This window comes from Triturus cristatus, chromosome 6 (assembly GCF_964204655.1).
Source record: "Triturus cristatus chromosome 6, aTriCri1.1, whole genome shotgun sequence".
NCBI classification, from domain to species: domain Eukaryota; kingdom Metazoa; phylum Chordata; class Amphibia; order Caudata; family Salamandridae; genus Triturus; species Triturus cristatus.
This window is the reverse complement of record NC_140589.1, coordinates 99462964-99487873: the sequence shown is the minus strand read 5'-3', so window position 1 is coordinate 99487873 and position 24910 is coordinate 99462964. Positions and strand designations below refer to the sequence as shown.

The window sequence follows — 24910 nt, the reverse complement described above, 5'->3', positions numbered from 1 at the left end:
GAACAAGGCCTACTCTCTTGTATCCAGCAAGGATCTAGAAATCCTGCATGAATCTGCAAGGCACATTGGCAGCATAAATTTGCATAAACTGCCCCACCTATTGCCTTCCTACTTCCTGTGCTGTAGTTGTTTGTGTAGAGAGAGAGGTTGCAGGCAAGGAAATGTTGTGAGTCGGATACAGGACCCTAAATAGCTGGTGAGAGGTATGTGGTGTTCTAAAAGCATGAAAACTGTATACCTGTGAAATAAAGTGCTTTCGTATGTGTTCTTCTGTGTTTATTGTCCTGTGCATAAAGTTGCACCTTGTGTTTGAATGTTTAAATTATTTCAGGCTTGCATGGAGGTAGACGTTTCTGAGTAACTTTTATTCATTTCTTAAAAGCCTATACTGTCAGGATGGCCGAGAGGTCTAAGGTGCTGTGTTTAGGCCACAGTCTCCTTTGGAGGCGTGGGTTCGAATTCCACTTCTGACATTCCTTTTGGAGATTTAATCTCCTTTATCAGGTTAACATCTGATGGAAGTTGCATCTGTTGGTCTTCACCTGGCACGTTATTCCGTTCTCCTCTTGTCAAGAGAGATGGGGTTTCTCATATATTTAGGTTCTATAACGTCTTGCTGACAAAGCGCAATCCTTACCAAATGAGCATAGGACCCATGTAAGAGGTCATCTGGAAGAGTCATGCTCTTGTATGCCCTGGCCAGACGGGCCCTGCAAATTTGGAAGAATGCCATGCATCTGGTAGACAACTGGACTCCAGCACACTTACAGCAATTTCCTTAGGGCTTTGATCAGGGGCTGCTTAAATTTGCATACTCCACCCTATGTTGTGACTTTGAGATCCCTTGTTGAAATTGCTTTAGCCAGCCAAGAGGTGGCTATTGTCTCAATTTCAAAGCAGCTTTGAGCCGTTCAAGTGGCTGGTGAATAGCACTTTCTCTTTGTTCGCCTCAAAGTTCTAAAGAGTTCTCCATAGGTCCTGCTCTGTACAGATTGTTCAAAGATCTGTTGGAAGTGCATATAATAGGATAAATAAATTGAGGGCATTCCTTTTCAGTACCTCACCTGCATGGCTGTCTGGCCTCTGGAAGATGCTGGGAAAGCAAGTCAGGATGGCCGAGTGGTCTAAGGCGCTGCGTTCAGGTCGCAGTCTCCTCTGGAGGCGTGGGTTCAAATCCCACTTCTGACAGTCCTGTGTTTACTCTAATTATTTTCTTGAGAAATATGATCATTTCCCTCGCAGTGGCTTATAGGATTGTCTTATTGGAAGAGTGCAGTGAGTTTTTTTCTTGCTCTAGCCACTATTGGCCTCAGCTCTGTGCATTTTTTGGTTCCTAATATCTTTCTCACCCTTTAGATGAAAAAGCAGCATGGGGTCAGGATGGCCGAGTGGTCTAAGGCGCTGCGTTAAGGCCGCAGTCTCTCCTGGAGGCGTGTGTTCGAATCCCACTTCTGACAAAACTTGAATTCCATTTTCTCTCTCAGTTCCTTGAGAATCTCAGCTAAAAATTGGCAATGTAAATAATATCTGAATAAGTACCAAACTTCAGTTTCAACTGCAAATGCATTTGCCCTATTCTATCTTTAACGTTAATGTAATATTCTTCTAGCACTCGTGGTGTTTTATATTTGTTTTGTGGGGTACTTTAAAAATCTTTTTTATGAAAGAAATGGGTTACATTAAGTCTTGTGATGTTTTAGGTTTCCAATAAGGAGGTTTTAAATTTTATGTCACGTCATTTTCAGATGCTTCATTCAAGAGATGTTTCCACTATAGAATGCAGAGCAAGGGCAAAAATACAAGTGATAGAGCGAGTGAGTGAGAAGGAGTGTTGTGGAAGGAGAGAATGAAACAAAGACAGAGTGAGTGAACGGCAGGGAGGCATAGAAGAGGAGTCTAGTAGTGAAGGAGACCTGCTTTTCCCTGCTCTTGACCTCCCACCCATCCCCAAACAACCACAAACATACCTTCTGTGCAAAGTTGGTATGCAGAATTTCACGCCTCAGCAAGTGAGGGTGAGTCCCAGGCCAGGGGCTAAAGAGCAAAAGAGTGCCTGTGCTCAGACTTTCCCTGCTAGGGATAGTTTATCTGGAACAAGGCCTACTCTCTTGTATCCAGCAAGGATCTAGAAATCCTGCATGAATCTGCAAGGCACATTGGCAGCATAAATTTGCATAAACTGCCCCACCTATTGCCGTCCTACTTCCTGTGCTGTAGTTGTTTGTGTAGAGAGAGAGGTCGCAGGCAAGGAAATGTTGTGAGTCGGATACAGGACCCTAAATAGCTGGTGAGAGGTATGTGGTGTTCTAAAAGCATGAAAACTGTATACCTGTGAAATAAAGTGCTTTCGTATGTGTTCTTCTGTGTTTATTGTCCTGTGCATAAAGTTGCACCTTGTGTTTGAAGGTTTAAATTATTTCAGGCTTGCATGGAGGTAGACGTTTCTGAGTAACTTTTATTCATTTCTTAAAAGCCTATACTGTCAGGATGGCCGAGAGGTCTAAGGCGCTGTGTTTAGGCCACAGTCTCCTTTGGAGGCGTGGGTTCGAATCCCACTTCTGACATGCCTTTTGGAGATTTAATCGCCTTTATCAGGTTAACATCTGATGGAAGTTGCATCTGTTGGTCTTCACTTGGCACGTTATTCCGTTCTCCTCTTGTCAAGAGAGATGGGGTTTCTCATATATTTAGGTTCTATAACGTCTTGCTGACAAAGCGCAATCCTTACCAAATGAGCATAGGACCCATGTAAGAGGTCATCTGGAAGAGTCATGCTCTTGTATGCCCTGGCCAGACGGGCCCAGCAAATTTGGAAGAATGCCATTCATCTGGTAGACAACTGGACTCCAGCACACTTACAGCAATTTCCTCAGGGTTTTGATCAGGGGCTGCTTAAATTTGCATACTCCACCCTATGTTGTGACTTTGAGATCCCTTGTTGAAATTGCTTTAGCCAGCCAAGAGGTGGCTATTGTCTCAATTTCAAAGCAGCTTTGAGCCGTTCAAGTGGCTGGTGAATAGCACTTACTCTTTGTTCGCCTCAAAGTTCTAAAGAGTTCTCCATAGGTCCTGCTCTGTACAGATTGTTCAAAGATCTGTTGGAAGTGCATATAATAGGATAAATAAATTGAGGGCATTCCTTTTCAGTACCTCACCTGCATGGCTGTCTGGCCTCTGGAAGATGCTGTGAAAGCAAGTCAGGATGGCCGAGTGGTCTAAGGCGCTGCGTTCAGGTCGCAGTCTCCTCTGGAGGCGTGGGTTCAAATCCCACTTCTGACAGTCCTGTGTTTACTCTAATTTTTTTCTTGAGAAATATGATCATTTCCCTCGCAGTGGCTTATAGGATTGTCTTCTTGGAAGAGTGCAGTGAGTTTTTTTCTTGCTCTAGCCACTATTGGCCTAAGCTCTGTGCATTTTTTGGTTCCTAATATCTTTCTCACCCTTTAGATGAAAATGCAGCATGGGGTCAGGATGGCCGAGTGGTCTAAGGCGCTGCGTTAAGGCCGCAGTCTCTCCTGGAGGCGTGGGTTCGAATCCCACTTCTGACAAAACTTGAATTCCATTTTCTCTCTCAGTTCCTTTAGAATCTCAGCTAAAAATTGGCAATGTAAATAATATCTGAATAAGTACCAAACTTCAGTTTCAACTGCAAATGCATTTGCCCTATTCTATCTTTAACGTTAATGTAATATTCTTCTAGCACTCGTGGTGTTTTATATTTCTTTTGTGGGGTACTTTAAAAATCTTTTTTATGAAAGAAATGGGTTACATTAAGTCTTGTGATGTTTTAGGTTTCCAATAAGGAGGTTTTAAATTTTATGTCACGTCATTTTCAGATGCTTCATTCAAGAGATGTTTCCACTATAGAATGCAGAGCAAGGGCAAAAATACAAGTGATAGAGCGAGTGAGTGAGAAGGAGTGTTGTGGAAGGAGAGAATGAAACAAAGACAGAGTGAGTGAACGGCAGGGAGGCATAGAAGAGTAGTCTAGTAGTGAAGGAGACCTGCTTTTCCCTGCTCTTGACCTCCCACCCATCCCCAAACAACCACAAACATACCTTCTGTGCAAAGTTGGTATGCAGAATTTCATGCCTCAGCAAGTGAGGGTGAGTCCCAGGCCAGGGGCTAAAGAGCAAAAGAGTGCCTGTGCTCAGACTTTCCCTGCTAGGGATAGTTTATCTGGAACAAGGCCTACTCTCTTGTATCCAGCAAGGATCTAGAAATCCTGCATGAATCTGCAAGGCACATTGGCAGCATAAATTTGCATAAACTGCCCCACCTATTGCCTTCCTACTTCCTGTGCTGTAGTTGTTTGTGTAGAGAGAGAGGTCGCAGGCAAGGAAATGTTGTGAGTCGGATACAGGACCCTAAATAGCTGGTGAGAGGTATGTGGTGTTCTAAAAGCATGAAAACTGTATACCTGTGAAATAAAGTGCTTTCGTATGTGTTCTTCTGTGTTTATTGTCCTGTGCATAAAGTTGCACCTTGTGTTTGATGGTTTAAATTATTTCAGGCTTGCATGGAGGTAGACGTTTCTGAGTAACTTTTATTCATTTATTAAAAGCCTATACTGTCAGGATGGCCGAGAGGTCTAAGGCGCTGTGTTTAGGCCACAGTCTCCTTTGGAGGCGTGGTTTCGAATCACACTTCTGACATGCCTTTTGGAGATTTAATCTCCTTTATCAGGTTAACATCTGATGGAAGTTGCATCTGTTGGTCTTCACTTGGCACTTTATTCCGTTCTCCTCTTGTCAAGAGAGATGGGGTTTCTCATATATTTAGGTTCTATAACGTCTTGCTGACAAAACGCAATCCTTACCAAATGAGCATAGGACCCATGTAAGAGGTCATCTGGAAGAGTCATGCTCTTGTATGCCCTGGCCAGACGGGCCCTGCAAATTTGGAAGAATGCCATTCATCTGGTAGACAACTGGACTCCAGCACACTTACAGCAATCTCCTCAGGGCTTTGATCAGGGGCTGCTTAAATTTGCATACTCCACCCTATGTTGTGACTTTGAGATCCCTTGTTGAAATTGCTTTAGCCAGCCAAGAGGTGGCTATTGTCTCAATTTCAAAGCAGCTTTGAGCCGTTCAAGTGGCTGGTGAATAGCACTTTCTCTTTGTTTGCCTCAAAGTTCTAAAGAGTTCTCCATAGGTCCTGCTCTGTACAGATTGTTCAAAGATCTGTTGGAAGTGCATATAATAGGATAAATAAATTGAGGGCATTCCTTTTCAGTACCTCACCTGCATGGCTGTCTGGCCTCTGGAAGATGCTGGGAAAGCAAGTCAGGATGGCCGAGTGGTCTAAGGCGCTGCGTTCAGGTCGCAGTCTCCTCTGGAGGCGTGGGTTCAAATCCCACTTCTGACAGTCCTGTGTTTACTCTAATTTTTTTCTTGAGAAATATGATCATTTCCCTCGCAGTGGCTTATAGGATTGTCTTCTTGGAAGAGTGCAGTGAGTTTTTTTCTTGCTCTAGCCACTATTGGCCTAAGCTCTGTGCATTTTTTGGTTCCTAATATCTTTCTCACCCTTTAGATGAAAAAGCACCATGGGGTCATGATGGCCGAGTGGTCTAAGGCGCTGCGTTAAGGCCGCAGTCTCTCCTGGAGGCGTGGGTTCGAATCCCACTTCTGACAAAACTTCAATTCCATTTTCTCTCTCAGTTCCTTTAGAATCTCAGCTAAAAATTGGCAATGTAAATAATATCTGAATAAGTACCAAACTTCAGTTTCAACTGCAAATGCATTTGCCCTATTCTATCTTTAACGTTAATGTAATATTCTTCTAGCACTCGTGGTGTTTTATATTTCTTTTGTGGGGTACTTTAAAAATCTTTTTTATGAAAGAAATGGGTTACATTAAGTCTTATTATGTTTTAGGTTTACAATAAGGAGGTTTTAACCTTTATGTCACGTCATTTTCAGATGCTTCATTCAAGAGATGTTTCCACTATAGAATGCAGAGCACGGGCAAAAATACAAGTGATAGAGCGAGTGAGTGAGAAGGAGTGTTGTGGAAGGAGAGAATGAAACAAAGACAGAGTGAGTGAATGGCAGGGAGGCATAGAAGAGGAGTCTAGTAGTGAAGGAGACCTGCTTTTCCCTGCTCTTGACCTCCCACCCATCCCCAAACAACCACAAACATACCTTCTGTGCAAAGTTGGTATGCAGAATTTCACGCCTCAGCAAGTGAGGGTGAGTCCCAGGCCAGGGGCTAAAGAGCAAAAGAGTGCCTGTGCTCAGACTTTCCCTGCTAGGGATAGTTTATCTGGAACAAGGCCTACTCTCTTGTATCCAGCAAGGATCTAGAAATCCTGCATGAATCTGCAAGGCACATTGGCAGCATAAATTTGCATAAACTGCCCCACCTATTGCCTTCCTACTTCCTGTGCTGTAGTTGTTTGTGTAGAGAGAGAGGTCGCAGGCAAGGAAATGTTGTGAGTCGGATACAGGACCCTAATTAGCTGGTGAGAGGTATGTGGTGTTCTAAAAGCATGAAAACTGTATACCTGTGAAATAAAGTGCTTTCGTATGTGTTCTTCTGTGTTTATTGTCCTGTGCATAAAGTTGCACCTTGTGTTTGAAGGTTTAAATTATTTCAGGCTTGCATTGAGGTAGACGTTTCTGAGTAACTTTTATTCATTTCTTAAAAGCATATACTGTCAGGATGGCCGAGAGGTCTAAGGCGCTGTGTTTAGGCCACAGTCTCCTTTGGAGGCGTGGGTTCGAATCCCACTTCTGACATGCCTTTTGGAGATTTAATCTCCTTTATCAGGTTAACATCTGATGGAAGTTGCATCTGTTGGTCTTCACTTGGCACGTTATTCCGTTCTCCTCTTGTCAAGAGAGATGGGGTTTCTCATATATTTAGGTTCTATAACGTCTTGCTGACAAAGCGCAATCCTTACCAAATGAGCATAGGACCCATGTAAGAGGTCATCTGGAAGAGTCATGCTCTTGTATGCCCTGGCCAGACGGGCCCAGCAAATTTGGAAGAATGCCATTCATCTGGTAGACAACTGGACTCCAGCACACTTACAGCAATTTCCTCAGGGCTTTGATCAGGGGCTGCTTAAATTTGCATACTCCACCCTATGTTGTGACTTTGAGATCCCTTGTTGAAATTGCTTTAGCCAGCCAAGAGGTGGCTATTGTCTCAATTTCAAAGCAGCTTTGAGCCGTTCAAGTGGCTGGTGAATAGCACTTTCTCTTTGTTCGCCTCAAAGTTCTAAAGAGTTCTCCATAGGTCCTGCTCTGTACAGATTGTTCAAAGATCTGTTGGAAGTGCATATAATAGGATAAATAAATTGAGGGCATTCCTTTTCAGTACCTCACCTGCATTGCTGTCTGGCCTCTGAAAGATGCTGGGAAAACAAGTCAGGATGGCCGAGTGGTCTAAGGCGCTGCGTTCAGGTCGCGGTCTCCTCTGGAGGCGTGGGTTCAAATCCCACTTCTGACAGTCCTCTTTTTACTCTAATTTTTTTCTTGAGAAATATGATCATTTCCCTCGCAGTGGCTTATAGGATTGTCTTCTTGGAAGAGTGCAGTGAGTTTTTTTCTTGCTCTAGCCACTATTGGCCTAAGCTCTGTGCATTTTTTGGTTCCTAATATCTTTCTCACCCTTTAGATGAAAATGCAGCATGGGGTCAGGATGGCAGAGTGGTCTAAGGCGCTGCGTTAAGGCCGCAGTCTCTCCTGGAGGCGTGGGTTCGAATCCCACTTCTGACAAAACTTGAATTCCATTTTCTCTCTCAGTTCCTTTAGAATCTCAGCTAAAAATTGGCAATGTAAATAATATCTGAATAAGTACCAAACTTCAGTTTCAACTGCAAATGCATTTGCCCTATTCTATCTTTAACGTTAATGTAATATTCTTCTAGCACTCGTGGTGTTTTATATTTGTTTTGTGGGGTACTTTAAAAATCTTTTTTATGAAAGAAATGGGTTACATTAAGTCTTGTGATGTTTTAGGTTTCCAATAAGGAGGTTTTAAATTTTATGTCACGTCATTTTCAGATGCTTCATTCAAGAGATGTTTCCACTATAGAATGTAGAGCAAGGGCAAAAATACAAGTGATAGAGCGAGTGAGTGAGAAGGAGTGTTGTGGAAGGAGAGAATGAAACAAAGACAGAGTGAGTGAACGGCAGGGAGGCATAGAAGAGTAGTCTAGTAGTGAAGGAGACCTGCTTTTCCCTGCTCTTGACCTCCCACCCATCCCCAAACAACCACAAACATACCTTCTGTGCAAAGTTGGTATGCAGAATTTCATGCCTCAGCAAGTGAGGGTGAGTCCCAGGCCAGGGGCTAAAGAGCAAAAGAGTGCCTGTGCTCAGACTTTCCCTGCTAGGGATAGTTTATCTGGAACAAGGCCTACTCTCTTGTATCCAGCAAGGATCTAGAAATCCTGCATGAATCTGCAAGGCACATTGGCAGCATAAATTTGCATAAACTGCCCCACCTATTGCCTTCCTACTTCCTGTGCTGTAGTTGTTTGTGTAGAGAGATAGGTCGCAGGCAAGGAAATGTTGTGAGTCGGATACAGGACCCTAAATAGCTGGTGAGAGGTATGTGGTGTTCTAAAAGCATGAAAACTGTATACCTGTGAAATAAAGTGCTTTCGTATGTGTTCTTCTGTGTTTATTGTCCTGTGCATAAAGTTGCACCTTGTGTTTGAAGGTTTAAATTATTTCAGGCTTGCATGGAGGTAGACGTTTCTGAGTAACTTTTATTCATTTCTTAAAAGCCTATACTGTCAGGGTGGCCGAGAGGTCTAAGGCGCTGTGTTTAGGCCACGGTCTCCTTTGGAGGCGTGGGTTCGAATCCCACTTCTGACATGCCTTTTGGAGATTTAATCTCCTTTATCAGGTTAACATCTGATGGAAGTTGCATCTGTTGGTCTTCACTTCGCACGTTATTCCGTTCTCCTCTTGTCAAGAGAGATGGGGTTTCTCATATATTTAGGTTCTATAACGTCTTGCTGACAAAGCGCAATCCTTACCAAATGAGCATAGGACCCATGTAAGAGGTCATCTGGAAGAGTCATGCTCTTGTATGCACTGGCCAGACGGGCCCTGCAAATTTGGAAGAATGCCATGCATCTGGTAGACAACTGGACTCCAGCACACTTACAGCAATTTCCTTAGGGCTTTGATCAGGGGCTGCTTAAATTTGCATACTCCACCCTATGTTGTGACTTTGAGATCCCTTGTTGAAATTGCTTTAGCCAGCCAAGAGGTGGCTATTGTCTCAATTTCAAAGCAGCTTTGAGCCGTTCAAGTGGCTGGTGAATAGCACTTTCTCTTTGTTCGCCTCAAAGTTCTAAAGAGTTCTCCATAGGTCCTGCTCTGTACAGATTGTTCAAAGATCTGTTGGAAGTGCATATAATAGGATAAATAAATTGAGGGCATTCCTTTTCAGTACCTCACCTGCATGGCTGTCTGGCCTCTGGAAGATGCTGGGAAAGAAAGTCAGGATGGCCGAGTGGTCTAAGGCGCTGCGTTCAGGTCGCAGTCTCCTCTGGAGGCGTGGGTTCAAATCCCACTTCTGACAGTCCTGTGTTTACTCTAATTATTTTCTTGAGAAATATGATCATTTCCCTCGCAGTGGCTTATAGGATTGTCTTCTTGGAAGAGTGCAGTGAGTTTTTTTCTTGCTCTAGCCACTATTGGCCTCAGCTCTGTGCATTTTTTGGTTCCTAATATCTTTCTCACCCTTTAGATGAAAAAGCAGCATGGGGTCAGGATGGCCGAGTGGTCTAAGGCGCTGCGTTAAGGCCGCAGTCTCTCGTGGAGGCGTGGGTTCGAATCCCACTTCTGACAAAACTTGAATTCGATTTTCTCTCTCAGTTCCTTTAGAATCTCAGCTAAAAATTGGCAATGTAAATAATATCTGAATAAGTACCAAACTTCAGTTTCAACTGCAAATGCATTTGCCCTATTCTATCTTTAACGTTAATGTAATATTCTTCTAGCACTCGTGGTGTTTTATATTTGTTTTGTGGGGTACTTTAAAAATCTTTTTTATGAAAGAAATGGGTTACATTAAGTCTTGTGATGTTTTAGGTTTCCAATAAGGAGGTTTTAAATTTTATGTCACGTCATTTTCAGATGCTTCATTCAAGAGATGTTTCCACTATAGAATGCAGAGCAAGGGCAAAAATACAAGTGATAGAGCGTGTTGTGGAAGGAGAGAATGAAACAAAGACAGAGTGAGTGAATGGCAGGGAGGCATAGAAGAGGAGTCTAGTAGTGAAGGAGACCTGCTTTTCCATGCTCTTGACCTCCCACCCATCCCCAAACAACCACAAACATACCTTCTGTGCAAAGTTGGTATGCAGAATTTCACGCCTCAGCAAGTGAGGGTGAGTCCCAGGCCAGGGGCTAAAGAGCAAAAGAGTGCCTGTGCTCAGACTTTCCCTGCTAGGGATAGTTTATCTGGAACAAGGCCTACTCTCTTGTATCCAGCAAGGATCTAGAAATCCTGCATGAATCTGCAAGGCACATTGGCAGCATAAATTTGCATAAACTGCCCCACCTATTGCCTTCCTACTTCCTGTGCTGTAGTTGTTTGTGTAGAGAGAGAGGTCGCAGGCAAGGAAATGTTGTGAGTCGGATACAGGACCCTAAATAGCTGGTGAGAGGTATGTGGTGTTCTAAAAGCATGAAAACTGTATACCTGTGAAATAAAGTGCTTTCGTATGTGTTCTTCTGTGTTTATTGTCCTGTGCATAAAGTTGCACCTTGTGTTTGAAGGTTTAAATTATTTTAGGCTTGCATTGAGGTAGACGTTTCTGAGTAACTTTTATTCATTTCTTAAAAGCATATACTGTCAGGATGGCCGAGAGGTCTAAGGCGCTGTGTTTAGGCCACAGTCTCCTTTGGAGGCGTGGGTTCGAATCCCACTTCTGACATGCCTTTTGGAGATTTAATCTCCTTTATCAGGTTAACATCTGATGGAAGTTGCATCTGTTGGTCTTCACTTGGCACGTTATTCCGTTCTCCTCTTGTCAAGAGAGATGGGGTTTCTCATATATTTAGGTTCTATAACGTCTTGCTGACAAAGCGCAATCCTTACCAAATGAGCATAGGACCCATGTAAGAGGTCATCTGGAAGAGTCATGCTCTTGTATGCCCTGGCCAGACGGGCCCAGCAAATTTGGAAGAATGCCATTCATCTGGTAGACAACTGGACTCCAGCACACTTACAGCAATTTCCTCAGGGCTTTGATCAGGGGCTGCTTAAATTTGCATACTCCACCCTATGTTGTGACTTTGAGATCCCTTGTTGAAATTGCTTTAGCCAGCCAAGAGGTGGCTATTGTCTCAATTTCAAAGCAGCTTTGAGCCGTTCAAGTGACTGGTGAATAGCACTTTCTCTTTGTTTGCCTCAAAGTTCTAAAGAGTTCTCCATAGGTCCTGCTCTGTACAGATTGTTCAAAGATCTGTTGGAAGTGCATATAATAGGATAAATAAATTGAGGGCATTCCTTTTCAGTACCTCACCTGCATGGCTGTCTGGCCTCTGGAAGATGCTGGGAAAGCAAGTCAGGATGGCCGAGTGGTCTAAGGCGCTGCGTTCAGGTCGCAGTCTCCTCTGGAGGCGTGGGTTCAAATCCCACTTCTGACAGTCATGTGTTTACTCTAATTTTTTTCTTGAGAAATATGATCATTTCCCTGGCAGTGGCTTATAGGATTGTCTTCTTGGAAGAGTGCAGTGAGTTTTTTTCTTGCTCTAGCCACTATTGGCCTAAGCTCTGTGCATTTTTTGGTTCCTAATATCTTTCTCACCCTTTAGATGAAAAAGCACCATGGGGTCAGGATGGCCGAGTGGTCTAAGGCGCTGCGTTAAGGCCGCAGTCTCTCCTGGAGGCGTAGGTTCGAATCCCACTTCTGACAAAACTTGAATTCCATTTTCTCTCTCAGTTCCTTTAGAATCTCAGCTAAAAATTGGCAATGTAAATAATATCTGAATAAGTACCAAACTTCAGTTTCAACTGCAAATGCATTTGCCCTATTCTATCTTTAACGTTAATGTAATATTCTTCTAGCACTCGTGGTGTTTTATATTTGTTTTGTGGGGTACTTTAAAAATCTTTTTTATGAAAGAAATGGGTTACATTAAGTCTTGTGATGTTTTAGGTTTCCAATAAGGAGGTTTTAAATTTTATGTCACATCATTTTCAGATGCTTCATTCAAGAGATGTTTCCACTATAGAATACAGAGCAAGGGCAAAAATACAAGTGATAGAGCGAGTGAGTGAGAAGGAGTGTTGTGGAAGGAGAGAATGAAACAAAGACAGAGTGAGTGAATGGCAGGGAGGCATAGAAGAGGAGTCTAGTAGTGAAGGAGACCTGCTTTTCCCTGCTCTTGACCTCCCACCCATCCCCAAACAACCACAAACATACCTTCTGTGCAAAGTTGGTATGCAGAATTTCACGCCTCAGCAAGTGAGGGTGAGTCCCAGGCCAGGGGCTAAAGAGCAAAAGAGTGCCTGTGCTCAGACTTTCCCTGCTAGGGATAGTTTATCTGGAACAAGGCCTACTCTCTTGTATCCAGCAAGGATCTAGAAATCCTGCATGAATCTGCAAGGCACATTGGCAGCATAAATTTGCATAAACTGCCCCACCTATTGCCTTCCTACTTCCTGTGCTGTAGTTGTTTGTGTAGAGAGAGAGGTCGCAGGCAAGGAAATGTTGTGAGTCGGATACAGGACCCTAAATAGCTGGTGAGAGGTATGTGGTGTTCTAAAAGCATGAAAACTGTATACCTGTGAAATAAAGTGCTTTCGTATGTGTTCTTCTGTGTTTATTGTCCTGTGCATAAAGTTGCACCTTGTGTTTGATGGTTTAAATTATTTCAGGCTTGCATGGAGGTAGACGTTTCTGAGTAACTTTTATTCATTTATTAAAAGCCTATACTGTCAGGATGGCCGAGAGGTCTAAGGCGCTGTGTTTAGGCCACAGTCTCCTTTGGAGGCGTGGTTTCGAATCACACTTCTGACATGCCTTTTGGAGATTTAATCTCCTTTATCAGGTTAACATCTGATGGAAGTTGCATCTGTTGGTCTTCACTTGGCACTTTATTCCGTTCTCCTCTTGTCAAGAGAGATGGGGTTTCTCATATATTTAGGTTCTATAACGTCTTGCTGACAAAACGCAATCCTTACCAAATGAGCATAGGACCCATGTAAGAGGTCATCTGGAAGAGTCATGCTCTTGTATGCCCTGGCCAGACGGGCCCTGCAAATTTGGAAGAATGCCATTCATCTGGTAGACAACTGGACTCCAGCACACTTACAGCAATCTCCTCAGGGCTTTGATCAGGGGCTGCTTAAATTTGCATACTCCACCCTATGTTGTGACTTTGAGATCCCTTGTTGAAATTGCTTTAGCCAGCCAAGAGGTGGCTATTGTCTCAATTTCAAAGCAGCTTTGAGCCGTTCAAGTGGCTGGTGAATAGCACTTTCTCTTTGTTTGCCTCAAAGTTCCAAAGAGTTCTCCATAGGTCCTGCTCTGTACAGATTGTTCAAAGATCTGTTGGAAGTGCATATAATAGGATAAATAAATTGAGGGCATTCCTTTTCAGTACCTCACCTGCATGGCTGTCTGGCCTCTGGAAGATGCTGGGAAAGCAAGTCAGGATGGCCGAGTGGTCTAAGGCGCTGCGTTCAGGTCGCAGTCTCCTCTGGAGGCGTGGGTTCAAATCCCACTTCTGACAGTCCTGTGTTTACTCTAATTTTTTTCTTGAGAAATATGATCATTTCCCTCGCAGTGGCTTATAGGATTGTCTTCTTGGAAGAGTGCAGTGAGTTTTTTTCTTGCTCTAGCCACTATTGGCCTAAGCTCTGTGCATTTTTTGGTTCCTAATATCTTTCTCACCCTTTAGATGAAAAAGCACCATGGGGTCATGATGGCCGAGTGGTCTAAGGCGCTGCGTTAAGGCCGCAGTCTCTCCTGGAGGCGTGGGTTCGAATCCCACTTCTGACAAAACTTCAATTCCATTTTCTCTCTCAGTTCCTTTAGAATCTCAGCTAAAAATTGGCAATGTAAATAATATCTGAATAAGTACCAAACTTCAGTTTCAACTGCAAATGCATTTGCCCTATTCTATCTTTAACGTTAATGTAATATTCTTCTAGCACTCGTGGTGTTTTATATTTCTTTTGTGGGGTACTTTAAAAATCTTTTTTATGAAAGAAATGGGTTACATTAAGTCTTATTATGTTTTAGGTTTACAATAAGGAGGTTTTAAACTTTATGTCACGTCATTTTCAGATGCTTCATTCAAGAGATGTTTCCACTATAGAATGCAGAGCACGGGCAAAAATACAAGTGATAGAGCGAGTGAGTGAGAAGGAGTGTTGTGGAAGGAGAGAATGAAACAAAGACAGAGTGAGTGAATGGCAGGGAGGCATAGAAGAGGAGTCTAGTAGTGAAGGAGACCTGCTTTTCCCTGCTCTTGACCTCCCACCCATCCCCAAACAACCACAAACATACCTTCTGTGCAAAGTTGGTATGCAGAATTTCACGCCTCAGCAAGTGAGTGTGAGTCCCAGGCCAGGGGCTAAAGAGCAAAAGAGTGCCTGTGCTCAGACTTTCCCTGCTAGGGATAGTTTATCTGGAACAAGGCCTACTCTCTTGTATCCAGCAAGGATCTAGAAATCCTGCATGAATCTGCAAGGCACATTGGCAGCATAAATTTGCATAAACTGCCCCACCTATTGCCTTCCTACTTCCTGTGCTGTAGTTGTTTGTGTAGAGAGAGAGGTCGCAGGCAAGGAAATGTTGTGAGTCGGATACAGGACCCTAATTAGCTGGTGAGAGGTATGTGGTGTTCTAAAAGCATGAAAACTGTATACCTGTGCAATAAAGTGCTTTCGTATGTGTTCTTCTGTGTTTATTGTCCTGTGCATAAAGTTGCACCTTGTGTTTGAAGGTTTAAATTATTTCAGGCTTGCATTGAGGTAGACGTTTCTGAGTAACTTTTATTCATTTCTTAAAAGCATATACTGTCAGGATGGCCGAGAGGTCTAAGGCGCTGTGTTTAGGCCACAGTCTCCTTTGGAGGCGTGGGTTCGAATCCCACTTCTGACATGCCTTTTGGAGATTTAATCTCCTTTATCAGGTTAACATCTGATGGAAGTTGCATCTGTTGGTCTTCACTTGGCACGTTATTCCGTTCTCCTCTTGTCAAGAGAGATGGGGTTTCTCATATATTTAGGTTCTATAACGTCTTGCTGACAAAGCGCAATCCTTACCAAATGAGCATAGGACCCATGTAAGAGGTCATCTGGAAGAGTCATGCACTTGTATGCCCTGGCCAGACGGGCCCAGCAAATTTGGAAGAATGCCATTCATCTGGTAGACAACTGGACTCCAGCACACTTACAGCAATTTCCTCAGGGCTTTGATCAGGGGCTGCTTAAATTTGCATACTCCACCCTATGTTGTGACTTTGAGATCCCTTGTTGAAATTGCTTTAGCCAGCCAAGAGGTGGCTATTGTGTCAATTTCAAAGCAGCTTTGAGCCGTTCAAGTGGCTGGTGAATAGCACTTTCTCTTTGTTCGCCTCAAAGTTCTAAAGAGTTCTCCATAGGTCCTGCTCTGTACAGATTGTTCAAAGATCTGTTGGAAGTGCATATAATAGGATAAATAAATTGAGGGCATTCCTTTTCAGTACCTCACCTGCATTGCTGTCTGGCCTCTGGAAGATGCTGGGAAAACAAGTCAGGATGGCCGAGTGGTCTAAGGCGTTGCGTTCAGGTCGCGGTCTCCTCTGGAGGCGTGGGTTCAAATCCCACTTCTGACAGTCCTCTGTTTACTATAATTTTTTTCTTGAGAAATATGATCATTTCCCTCGCAGTGGCTTATAGGATTGTCTTCTTGGAAGAGTGCAGTGAGTTTTTTTCTTGCTCTAGCCACTATTGGCCTAAGCTCTGTGCATTTTTTGGTTCCTAATATCTTTCTCACCCTTTAGATGAAAATGCAGCATGGGGTCAGGATGGCCGAGTGGTCTAAGGCGCTGCGTTAAGGCCGCAGTCTCTCCTGGAGGCGTGGGTTCGAATCCCACTTCTGACAAAACTTGAATTCCATTTTCTCTCTCAGTTCCTTTAGAATCTCAGCTAAAAATTGGCAATGTAAATAATATCTGAATAAGTACCAAACTTCAGTTTCAACTGCAAATGCATTTGCCCTATTCTATCTTTAACGTTAATGTAATATTCTTCTAGCACTCGTGGTGTTTTATATTTGTTTTGTGGGGTACTTTAAAAATCTTTTTTATGAAAGAAATGGGTTACATTAAGTCTTGTGATGTTTTAGGTTTCCAATAAGGAGGTTTTAAATTTTATGTCACGTCATTTTCAGATGCTTCATTCAAGAGATGTTTCCACTATAGAATGCAGAGCAAGGGCAAAAATACAAGTGATAGAGCGAGTGAGTGAGAAGGAGTGTTGTGGAAGGAGAGAATGAAACAAAGACAGAGTGAGTGAACGGCAGGGAGGCATAGAAGAGTAGTCTAGTAGTGAAGGAGACCTGCTTTTCCCTGCTCTTGACCTCCCACCCATCCCCAAACAACCACAAACATACCTTCTGTGCAAAGTTGGTATGCAGAATTTCATGCCTCAGCAAGTGAGGGTGAGTCCCAGGCCAGGGGCTAAAGAGCAAAAGAGTGCCTGTGCTCAGACTTTCCCTGCTAGGGATAGTTTATCTGGAACAAGGCCTACTCTCTTGTATCCAGCAAGGATCTAGAAATCCTGCATGAATCTGCAAGGCACATTGGCAGCATAAATTTGCATAAACTGCCCCACCTATTGCCTTCCTACTTCCTGTGCTGTAGTTGTTTGTGTAGAGAGATAGGTCGCAGGCAAGGAAATGTTGTGAGTCGGATACAGGACCCTAAATAGCTGGTGAGAGGTATGTGGTGTTCTAAAAGCATGAAAACTGTATACCTGTGAAATAAAGTGCTTTCGTATGTGTTCTTCTGTGTTTATTGTCCTGTGCATAAAGTTGCACCTTGTGTTTGAAGGTTTAAATTATTTCAGGCTTGCATGGAGGTAGACGTTTCTGAGTAACTTTTATTCATTTCTTAAAAGCCTATACTGTCAGGATGGCCGAGAGGTCTAAGGCGCTGTGTTTAGGCCACAGTCTCCTTTGGAGGCGTGGGTTCGAATCCCACTTCTGACATGCCTTTTGGAGATTTAATCTCCTTTATCAGGTTAACATCTGATGGAAGTTGCATCTGTTGGTCTTCACTTCGCACGTTATTCCGTTCTCCTCTTGTCAAGAGAGATGGGGTTTCTCATATATTTAGGTTCTATAACGTCTTGCTGACAAAGCGCAATCCTTACCAAATGAGCATAGGACCCATGTAAGAGGTCATCTGGAAGAGTCATGCTCTTGTATGCACTGGCCAGACGGGCCCTGCAAATTTGGAAGAATGCCATGCATCTGGTAGACAACTGGACTCCAGCACACTTACAGCAATTTCCTTAGGGCTTTGATCAGGGGCTGCTTAAATTTGCATACTCCACCCTATGTTGTGACTTTGAGATCCCTTGTTGAAATTGCTTTAGCCAGCCAAGAGGTGGCTATTGTCTCAATTTCAAAGCAGCTTTGAGCCGTTCAAGTGGCTGGTGAATAGCACTTTCTCTTTGTTCGCCTCAAAGTTCTAAAGAGTTCTCCATAGGTCCTGCTCTGTACAGATTGTTCAAAGATCTGTTGGAAGTGCATATAATAGGATAAATAAATTGAGGGCATTCCTTTTCAGTACCTCACCTGCATGGCTGTCTGGCCTCTGGAAGATGCTGGGAAAGAAAGTCAGGATGGCCGAGTGGTCTAAGGCGCTGCGTTCAGGTCGCAGTCTCCTCTGGAGGCGTGGGTTCAAATCCCACTTCTGACAGTCCTGTGTTTACTCTAATTATTTTCTTGAGAAATATGATCATTTCCCTCGCAGTGGCTTATAGGATTGTCTTCTTGGAAGAGTGCAGTGAGTTTTTTTCTTGCTCTAGCCACTATTGGCCTCAGCTCTGTGCATTTTTTGGTTCCTAATATCTTTCTCACCCTTTAGATGAAAAAGCAGCATGGGGTCAGGATGGCCGAGTGGTCTAAGGCGCTGCGTTAAGGCCGCAGTCTCTCGTGGAGGCGTGGGTTCGAATCCCACTTCTGACAAAACTTGAATTCCATTTTCTCTCTCAGTTCCTTTAGAATCTCAGCTAAAAATTGGCAATGTAAATAATATCTGAATAAGTACCAAACTTCAGTTTCAACTGCAAATGCATTTGCCCTATTCTATCTTTAACGTTAATGTAATATTCTTCTAGCACTCGTGGTGTTTTATATTTGTTTTGTGGGGTACTTTAAAAATCTTTTTTATGAAAGAAATGGGTTACATTAAGTCTTGTGATGTTTTAGGTTTCCAATAAGGAGGTTTTAAATTTTATGTCACGTCATTTTCAGATGCTTCATTCAAGAGATGTTTCCACTATAGAATGCAGAGCAAGGGCAAAAATACAAGTGATAGAGCGTGTTGTGGAAGGAGAGAATGAAACAAAGACAGAGTGAGTGAATGGCAGGGAGGCATAGAAGAGGAGTCTAGTAGTGAAGGAGACCTGCTTTTCCATGCTCTTGACCTCCCACCCATCCCCAAACAACCACAAACATACCTTCTGTGCAAAGTTGGTATGCAGAATTTCACGCCTCAGCAAGTGAGGGTGAGTCCCAGGCCAGGGGCTAAAGAGCAAAAGAGTGCCTGTGCTCAGACTTTCCCTGCTAGGGATAGTTTATCTGGAACAAGGCCTACTCTCTTGTATCCAGCAAGGATCTAGAAATCCTGCATGAATCTGCAAGGCACATTGGCAGCATAAATTTGCATAAACTGCCCCACCTATTGCCTTCCTACTTCCTGTGCTGTAGTTGTTTGTGTAGAGAGAGAGGCCGCAGGCAAGGAAATGTTGTGAGTCGGATACAGGACCCTAAATAGCTGGTGAGAGGTATGTGGTGTTCTAAAAGCATGAAAACTGTATACCTGTGAAATAAAGTGCTTTCGTATGTGTTCTTCTGTGTTTATTGTCCTGTGCATAAAGTTGCACCTTGTGTTTGAAGGTTTAAATTATTTTAGGCTTGCATTGAGGTAGACGTTTCTGAGTAACTTTTATTCATTTCTTAAAAGCATATACTGTCAGGATGGCCGAGAGGTCTAAGGCGCTGTGTTTAGGCCACAGTCTCCTTTGGAGGCGTGGGTTCGAATCCCACTTCTGACATGCCTTTTGGAGATTTAATCTCCTTTATCAGGTTAACATCTGATGGAAGTTGCATCTGTTGGTCTTCACTTGGCACGTTATTCCGTTCTCCTCTTGTCAAGAGAGATGGGGTTTCTCATATATTTAGGTTCTATAACGTCTTGCTGACAAAGCGCAATCCTTACCAAATGAGCATAGGACCCATGTAAGAGGTCATCTGGAAGAGTCATGCTCTTGTATGCCCTGGCCAGACGGGCCCAGCAAATTTGGAAGAATGCCATTCATCTGGTAGACAACTGGACTCCAGCACACTTACAGCAATTTCCTCAGGGCTTTGATCAGGGGCTGCTTAAATTTGCATACTCCACCCTATGTTGTGACTTTGAGATCCCTTGTTGAAATTGCTTTAGCCAGCCAAGAGGTGGCTATTGTCTCAATTTCAAAGCAGCTTTGAGCCGTTCAAGTGGCTGGTGAATAGCACTTTCTCTTTGTTTGCCTCAAAGTTCTAAAGAGTTCTCCATAGGTCCTGCTCTGTACAGATTGTTCAAAGATCTGTTGGAAGTGCATATAATAGGATAAATAAATTGAGGGCATTCCTTTTCAGTACCTCACCTGCATGGCTGTCTGGCCTCTGGAAGATGCTGGGAAAGCAAGTCAGGATGGCCGAGTGGTCTAAGGCGCTGCGTTCAGGTCGCAGTCTCCTCTGGAGGCGTGGGTTCAAATCCCACTTCTGACAGTCCTGTGTTTACTCTAATTTTTTTCTTGAGAAATATGATCATTTCCCTCGCAGTGGCTTATAGGATTGTCTTCTTGGAAGAGTGCAGTGAGTTTTTTTCTTGCTCTAGCCACTATTGGCCTAAGCTCTGTGCATTTTTTGGTTCCTAATATCTTTCTCACCCTTTAGATGAAAAAGCACCATGGGGTCAGGATGGCCGAGTGGTCTAAGGCGCTGCGTTAAGGCCGCAGTCTCTCCTGGAGGCGTAGGTTCGAATCCCACTTCTGACAAAACTTGAATTCCATTTCTCTCTCAGTTCCTTTAGAATCTCAGCTAAAAATTGGCAATGTAAATAATATCTGAATAAGTACCAAACTTCAGTTTCAACTGCAAATGCATTTGCCCTATTCTATCTTTAACGTTAATGTAATATTCTTCTAGCACTCGTGGTGTTTTATATTTCTTTTGTGGGGTACTTTAAAAATCTTTTTTATGAAAGAAATGGGTTACATTAAGTCTTGTGATGTTTTAGGTTTACAATAAGGAGGTTTTAAACTTTATGTCACGTCATTTTCAGATGCTTCATTCAAGAGATGTTTCCACTATAGAATGCAGAGCAAGGGCAAAAATACAAGTGATAGAGCGAGTGAGTGAGAAGGAGTGTTGTGGAAGGAGAGAATGAAACAAAGACAGAGTGAGTGAACGGCAGGGAGGCATAGAAGAGGAGTCTAGTAGTGCAGGAGACCTGCTTTTCCCTGCTCTTGACCTCCCACCCATCCCCAAACAACCACAAACATACCTTCTGTGCAAAGTTGGTATGCAGATTTTCACGCCTCAGCAAGTGAGGGTGAGTCCCAGGCCAGGGGCTAAAGAGCAAAAGAGTGCCTGTGCTCAGACTTTCCCTGCTAGGGATAGTTTATCTGGAACAAGGCCTACTCTCTTGTATCCAGCAAGGATCTAGAAATCCTGCATGAATCTGCAAGGCACATTGGCAGCATAAATTTGCATAAACTGCCCCACCTATTGCCTTCCTACTTCCTGTGCTGTAGTTGTTTGTGTAGAGAGAGAGGTCGCAGGCAAGGAAATGTTGTGAGTCGGATACAGGACCCTAAATAGCTGGTGAGAGGTATGTGGTGTTCTAAAAGCATGAAAACTGTATACCTGTGAAATAAAGTGTTTTCGTATGTGTTCTTCTGTGTTTATTGTCCTGTGCATAAAGTTGCACCTTGTGTTTGAAGGTTTAAATTATTTCAGGCTTGCATGGAGGTAGACGTTTCTGAGTAACTTTTATTCATTTCTTAAAAGCCTATACTGTCAGGATGGCCGAGAGGTCTAAGGTGCTGTGTTTAGGCCACAGTCTCCTTTGGAGGCGTGGGTTCGAATTCCACTTCTGACATTCCTTTTGGAGATTTAATCTCCTTTATCAGGTTAACATCTGATGGAAGTTGCATCTGTTGGTCTTCACCTGGCACGTTATTCCGTTCTCCTCTTGTCAAGAGAGATGGGGTTTCTCATATATTTAGGTTCTATAACGTCTTGCTGACAAAGCGCAATCCTTACCAAATGAGCATAGGACCCATGTAAGAGGTCATCTGGAAGAGTCATGCTCTTGTATGCCCTGGCCAGACGGGCCCTGCAAATTTGGAAGAATGCCATGCATCTGGTAGACAACTGGACTCCAGCACACTTACAGCAATTTCCTTAGGGCTTTGATCAGGGGCTGCTTAAATTTGCATACTCCACCCTATGTTGTGACTTTGAGATCCCTTGTTGAAATTGCTTTAGCCAGCCAAGAGGTGGCTATTGTCTCAATTTCAAAGCAGCTTTGAGCCGTTCAAGTGGCTGGTGAATAGCACTTTCTCTTTGTTCGCCTCAAAGTTCTAAAGAGTTCTCCATAGGTCCTGCTCTGTACAGATTGTTCAAAGATCTGTTGGAAGTGCATATAATAGGATAAATAAATTGAGGGCATTCCTTTTCAGTACCTCACCTGCATGGCTGTCTGGCCTCTGGAAGATGCTGGGAAAGCAAGTCAGGATGGCCGAGTGGTCTAAGGCGCTGCGTTCAGGTCGCAGTCTCCTCTGGAGGCGTGGATTCAAATCCCTCTTCTGACAGTCCTGTGTTTACTCTAATTATTTTCTTGAGAAATATGATCATTTCCCTCGCAGTGGCTTATAGGATTGTCTTCTTGGAAGAGTGCAGTGAGTTTTTTTCTTGCTCTAGCCACTATTGGCCTCAGCTCTGTGCATTTTTTGTTTCCTAATATCTTTCTCACCCTTTAGATGAAAAAGCAGCATGGGGTCAGGATGGCCGAGTGGTCTAAGGCGCTGCGTTAAGGCCGCAGTCTCTCCTGGAGGCGTTGGTTCGAATCCCACTTCTGACAAAACTTGAATTCCATTTTCTCTCTCAGTTCCTTTAGAATCTCAGCTAAAAATTGGCAATGTAAATAATATCTGAATAAGTACCAAACTTCAGTTTCAACTGCAAATGCATTTGCCCTATTCTATCTTTAACGTTAATGTAATATTCTTCTAGCACTCGTGGGGTTTTATATTTGTTTTGTGGGGTACTTTAAAAATCTTTTTTATGAAAGAAATGGGTTACATTAAGTCTTGTGATGTTTTAGGTTTCCAATAAGGAGGTTTTAAATTTTATGTCACGTCATTTTCAGATGCTTCATTCAAGAGATGTTTCCACTATAGAATGCAGAGCAAGGGCAAAAATACAAGTGATAGAGCGAGTGAGTGAGAAGGAGTGTTGTGGAAGGAGAGAATGAAACAAAGACAGAGTGAGTGAACGGCAGGGAGGCATAGAAGAGGAGTCTAGTAGTGAAGGAGACCTGCTTTTCCCTGCTCTTGACCTCCCACCCATCCCCAAACAACCACAAACATACCTTCTGTGCATAGTTGGTATGCAGAATTTCACGCCTCAGCAAGTGAGGGTGAGTCCCAGGCCAGGGGCTAAAGAGCAAAAGAGTGCCTGTGCTCAGACTTTCCCTGCTAGGGATAGTTTATCTGGAACAAACCCTACTCTCTTGTATCCAGCAAGGATCTAGAAATCCTGCATGAATCTGCAAGGCACATTGGCAGCATAAATTTGCATAAACTGCCCCACCTATTGCCTTCCTACTTCCTGTGCTGTAGTTGTTTGTGTAGAGAGAGAGGTCGCAGGCAAGGAAATGTTGTGAGTCGGATACAGGACCCTAAATAGCTGGTGAGAGGTATGTGGTGTTCTAAAAGCATGAAAACTGTATACCTGTGAAATAAAGTGCTTTCGTATGTGTTCTTCTGTGTTTATTGTCCTGTGCATAAAGTTGCACCTTGTGTTTGAAGGTTTAAATTATTTCAGGCTTGCATGGAGGTAGACGTTTCTGAGTAACTTTTATTCATTTCTTAAAAGCCTATACTGTCAGGATGGCCGAGAGGTCTAAGGCGCTGTGTTTAGGCCACAGTCTCCTTTGGAGGCGTGGGTTCGAATCCCACTTCTGACATGCCTTTTGGACATTTAATCTCCTTTATCAGGTTAACATCTGATGGAAGTTGCATCTGTTGGTCTTCACTTGGCACGTTATTCCGTTCTCCTCTTGTCAAGAGAGATGGGGTTTCTCATATATTTAGGTTCTATAACGTCTTGCTGACAAAGCGCAATCCTTACCAAATGAGCATAGGACCCATGTAAGAGGTCATCTGGAAGAGTCATGCTCTTGTATGCCCTGGCCAGACGGGCCCTGCAAATTTGGAAGAATGCCATGCATCTGGTAGACAACTGGACTCCAGCACACTTACAGCAATTTCCTTAGGGCTTTGATCAGGGGCTGCTTAAATTTGCATACTCCACCCTATGTTGTGACTTTGAGATCCCTTGTTGAAATTGCTTTAGCCAGCCAAGAGGTGGCTATTGTCTCAATTTCAAAGCAGCTTTGAGCCGTTCAAGTGGCTGGTGAATAGCACTTTCTCTTTGTTCGCCTCAAAGTTCTAAAGAGTTCTCCATAGGTCCTGCTCTGTACAGATTGTTCAAAGATCTGTTGGAAGTGCATATAATAGGATAAATAAATTGAGGGCATTCCTTTTCAGTACCTCACCTGCATGGCTGTCTGGCCTCTGGAAGATGCTGGGAAAGCAAGTCAGGATGGCCGAGTGGTCTAAGGCGCTGCGTTCAGGTCGCAGTCTCCTCTGGAGGTGTGGGTTCAAATCCCACTTTGACAGTCCTGTGTTTACTCTAATTTTTTTCTTGAGAAATATGATCATTTCCCTCGCAGTGGCTTATAGGATTGTCTTCTTGGAAGAGTGCAGTGAGTTTTTTTCTTGCTCTAGCCACTATTGGCCTAAGCTCTGTGCATTTTTTGGTTCCTAATATCTTTCTCACCCTTTAGATGAAAAAGCAGCATGGGGTCAGGATGGCCGAGTGGTCTAAGGCGCTGCGTTAAGGCCGCAGTCTCTCCTGGAGGCGTGGGTTCGAATCCCACTTCTGACAAAACTTGAATTCCATTTTCTCTCTCAGTTCCTTTAGAATCTCAGCTAAAAATTGGCAATGTAAATAATATCTGAATAAGTACCAAACTTCAGTTTCAACTGCAAATGCATTTGCCCTATTCTATCTTTAACGTTAATGTAATATTCTTCTAGCACTCGTGGTGTTTTATATTTGTTTTGTGGGGTACTTTAAAAATCTTTTTTATGAAAGAAATGGGTTACATTAAGTCTTGTGATGTTTTAGGTTTCCAATAAGGAGGTTTTAAATTTTATGTCACGTCATTTTCAGATGCTTCATTCAAGAGATGTTTCCACTATAGAATGCAGAGCAAGGGCAAAAATACAAGTGATAGAGCGTGTTGTGGAAGGAGAGAATGAAACAAAGACAGAGTGAGTGAATGGCAGGGAGGCATAGAAGAGGAGTCTAGTAGTGAAGGAGACCTGCTTTTCCCTGCTCTTGACCTCCCACCCATCCCCAAACAACCAC

The 24910-nt window shown here is 43.3% G+C and overlaps 24 non-coding genes across 24 annotated transcripts; all 24 read left to right on the top strand.

The window, feature by feature from the left end:
• The first annotated feature begins 1105 nt into the window (after positions 1 to 1105).
• TRNAL-CAG (transfer RNA leucine (anticodon CAG)) lies at positions 1106 to 1188 on the top strand. The gene has a single exon. It is a non-coding gene; the product is annotated as a tRNA-Leu (tRNA).
• Positions 1189 to 2481: 1293 nt separating this feature from the next.
• On the top strand, positions 2482 to 2564 carry TRNAL-UAG (transfer RNA leucine (anticodon UAG)). Its single transcript has one exon. It is a non-coding gene; the product is annotated as a tRNA-Leu (tRNA).
• Positions 2565 to 3196: 632 nt separating this feature from the next.
• TRNAL-CAG (transfer RNA leucine (anticodon CAG)) lies at positions 3197 to 3279 on the top strand. The gene has a single exon. It is a non-coding gene; the product is annotated as a tRNA-Leu (tRNA).
• Positions 3280 to 3465: 186 nt separating this feature from the next.
• TRNAL-AAG (transfer RNA leucine (anticodon AAG)) lies at positions 3466 to 3548 on the top strand. The gene has a single exon. It is a non-coding gene; the product is annotated as a tRNA-Leu (tRNA).
• A 1739-nt stretch (positions 3549 to 5287) lies between these two features.
• TRNAL-CAG (transfer RNA leucine (anticodon CAG)) lies at positions 5288 to 5370 on the top strand. Its single transcript has one exon. It is a non-coding gene; the product is annotated as a tRNA-Leu (tRNA).
• A 1293-nt stretch (positions 5371 to 6663) lies between these two features.
• On the top strand, positions 6664 to 6746 carry TRNAL-UAG (transfer RNA leucine (anticodon UAG)). Its single transcript has one exon. It is a non-coding gene; the product is annotated as a tRNA-Leu (tRNA).
• A 632-nt stretch (positions 6747 to 7378) lies between these two features.
• Positions 7379 to 7461, top strand: TRNAL-CAG (transfer RNA leucine (anticodon CAG)). Its single transcript has one exon. It is a non-coding gene; the product is annotated as a tRNA-Leu (tRNA).
• A 186-nt stretch (positions 7462 to 7647) lies between these two features.
• Positions 7648 to 7730, top strand: TRNAL-AAG (transfer RNA leucine (anticodon AAG)). Its single transcript has one exon. It is a non-coding gene; the product is annotated as a tRNA-Leu (tRNA).
• A 1024-nt stretch (positions 7731 to 8754) lies between these two features.
• TRNAL-UAG (transfer RNA leucine (anticodon UAG)) lies at positions 8755 to 8837 on the top strand. The gene has a single exon. It is a non-coding gene; the product is annotated as a tRNA-Leu (tRNA).
• Positions 8838 to 9469: 632 nt separating this feature from the next.
• On the top strand, positions 9470 to 9552 carry TRNAL-CAG (transfer RNA leucine (anticodon CAG)). The gene has a single exon. It is a non-coding gene; the product is annotated as a tRNA-Leu (tRNA).
• Positions 9553 to 9738: 186 nt separating this feature from the next.
• Positions 9739 to 9821, top strand: TRNAL-AAG (transfer RNA leucine (anticodon AAG)). Its single transcript has one exon. It is a non-coding gene; the product is annotated as a tRNA-Leu (tRNA).
• Positions 9822 to 10829: 1008 nt separating this feature from the next.
• On the top strand, positions 10830 to 10912 carry TRNAL-UAG (transfer RNA leucine (anticodon UAG)). The gene has a single exon. It is a non-coding gene; the product is annotated as a tRNA-Leu (tRNA).
• Positions 10913 to 11544: 632 nt separating this feature from the next.
• On the top strand, positions 11545 to 11627 carry TRNAL-CAG (transfer RNA leucine (anticodon CAG)). Its single transcript has one exon. It is a non-coding gene; the product is annotated as a tRNA-Leu (tRNA).
• Positions 11628 to 13635: 2008 nt separating this feature from the next.
• On the top strand, positions 13636 to 13718 carry TRNAL-CAG (transfer RNA leucine (anticodon CAG)). Its single transcript has one exon. It is a non-coding gene; the product is annotated as a tRNA-Leu (tRNA).
• A 1293-nt stretch (positions 13719 to 15011) lies between these two features.
• TRNAL-UAG (transfer RNA leucine (anticodon UAG)) lies at positions 15012 to 15094 on the top strand. The gene has a single exon. It is a non-coding gene; the product is annotated as a tRNA-Leu (tRNA).
• A 632-nt stretch (positions 15095 to 15726) lies between these two features.
• TRNAL-CAG (transfer RNA leucine (anticodon CAG)) lies at positions 15727 to 15809 on the top strand. Its single transcript has one exon. It is a non-coding gene; the product is annotated as a tRNA-Leu (tRNA).
• A 186-nt stretch (positions 15810 to 15995) lies between these two features.
• TRNAL-AAG (transfer RNA leucine (anticodon AAG)) lies at positions 15996 to 16078 on the top strand. The gene has a single exon. It is a non-coding gene; the product is annotated as a tRNA-Leu (tRNA).
• A 1024-nt stretch (positions 16079 to 17102) lies between these two features.
• TRNAL-UAG (transfer RNA leucine (anticodon UAG)) lies at positions 17103 to 17185 on the top strand. Its single transcript has one exon. It is a non-coding gene; the product is annotated as a tRNA-Leu (tRNA).
• A 632-nt stretch (positions 17186 to 17817) lies between these two features.
• Positions 17818 to 17900, top strand: TRNAL-CAG (transfer RNA leucine (anticodon CAG)). Its single transcript has one exon. It is a non-coding gene; the product is annotated as a tRNA-Leu (tRNA).
• Positions 17901 to 18086: 186 nt separating this feature from the next.
• Positions 18087 to 18169, top strand: TRNAL-AAG (transfer RNA leucine (anticodon AAG)). The gene has a single exon. It is a non-coding gene; the product is annotated as a tRNA-Leu (tRNA).
• Positions 18170 to 19177: 1008 nt separating this feature from the next.
• TRNAL-UAG (transfer RNA leucine (anticodon UAG)) lies at positions 19178 to 19260 on the top strand. The gene has a single exon. It is a non-coding gene; the product is annotated as a tRNA-Leu (tRNA).
• Positions 19261 to 19892: 632 nt separating this feature from the next.
• Positions 19893 to 19975, top strand: TRNAL-CAG (transfer RNA leucine (anticodon CAG)). The gene has a single exon. It is a non-coding gene; the product is annotated as a tRNA-Leu (tRNA).
• A 3383-nt stretch (positions 19976 to 23358) lies between these two features.
• Positions 23359 to 23441, top strand: TRNAL-UAG (transfer RNA leucine (anticodon UAG)). Its single transcript has one exon. It is a non-coding gene; the product is annotated as a tRNA-Leu (tRNA).
• A 900-nt stretch (positions 23442 to 24341) lies between these two features.
• TRNAL-AAG (transfer RNA leucine (anticodon AAG)) lies at positions 24342 to 24424 on the top strand. The gene has a single exon. It is a non-coding gene; the product is annotated as a tRNA-Leu (tRNA).
• The last annotated feature ends 486 nt before the right edge of the window (positions 24425 to 24910 follow it).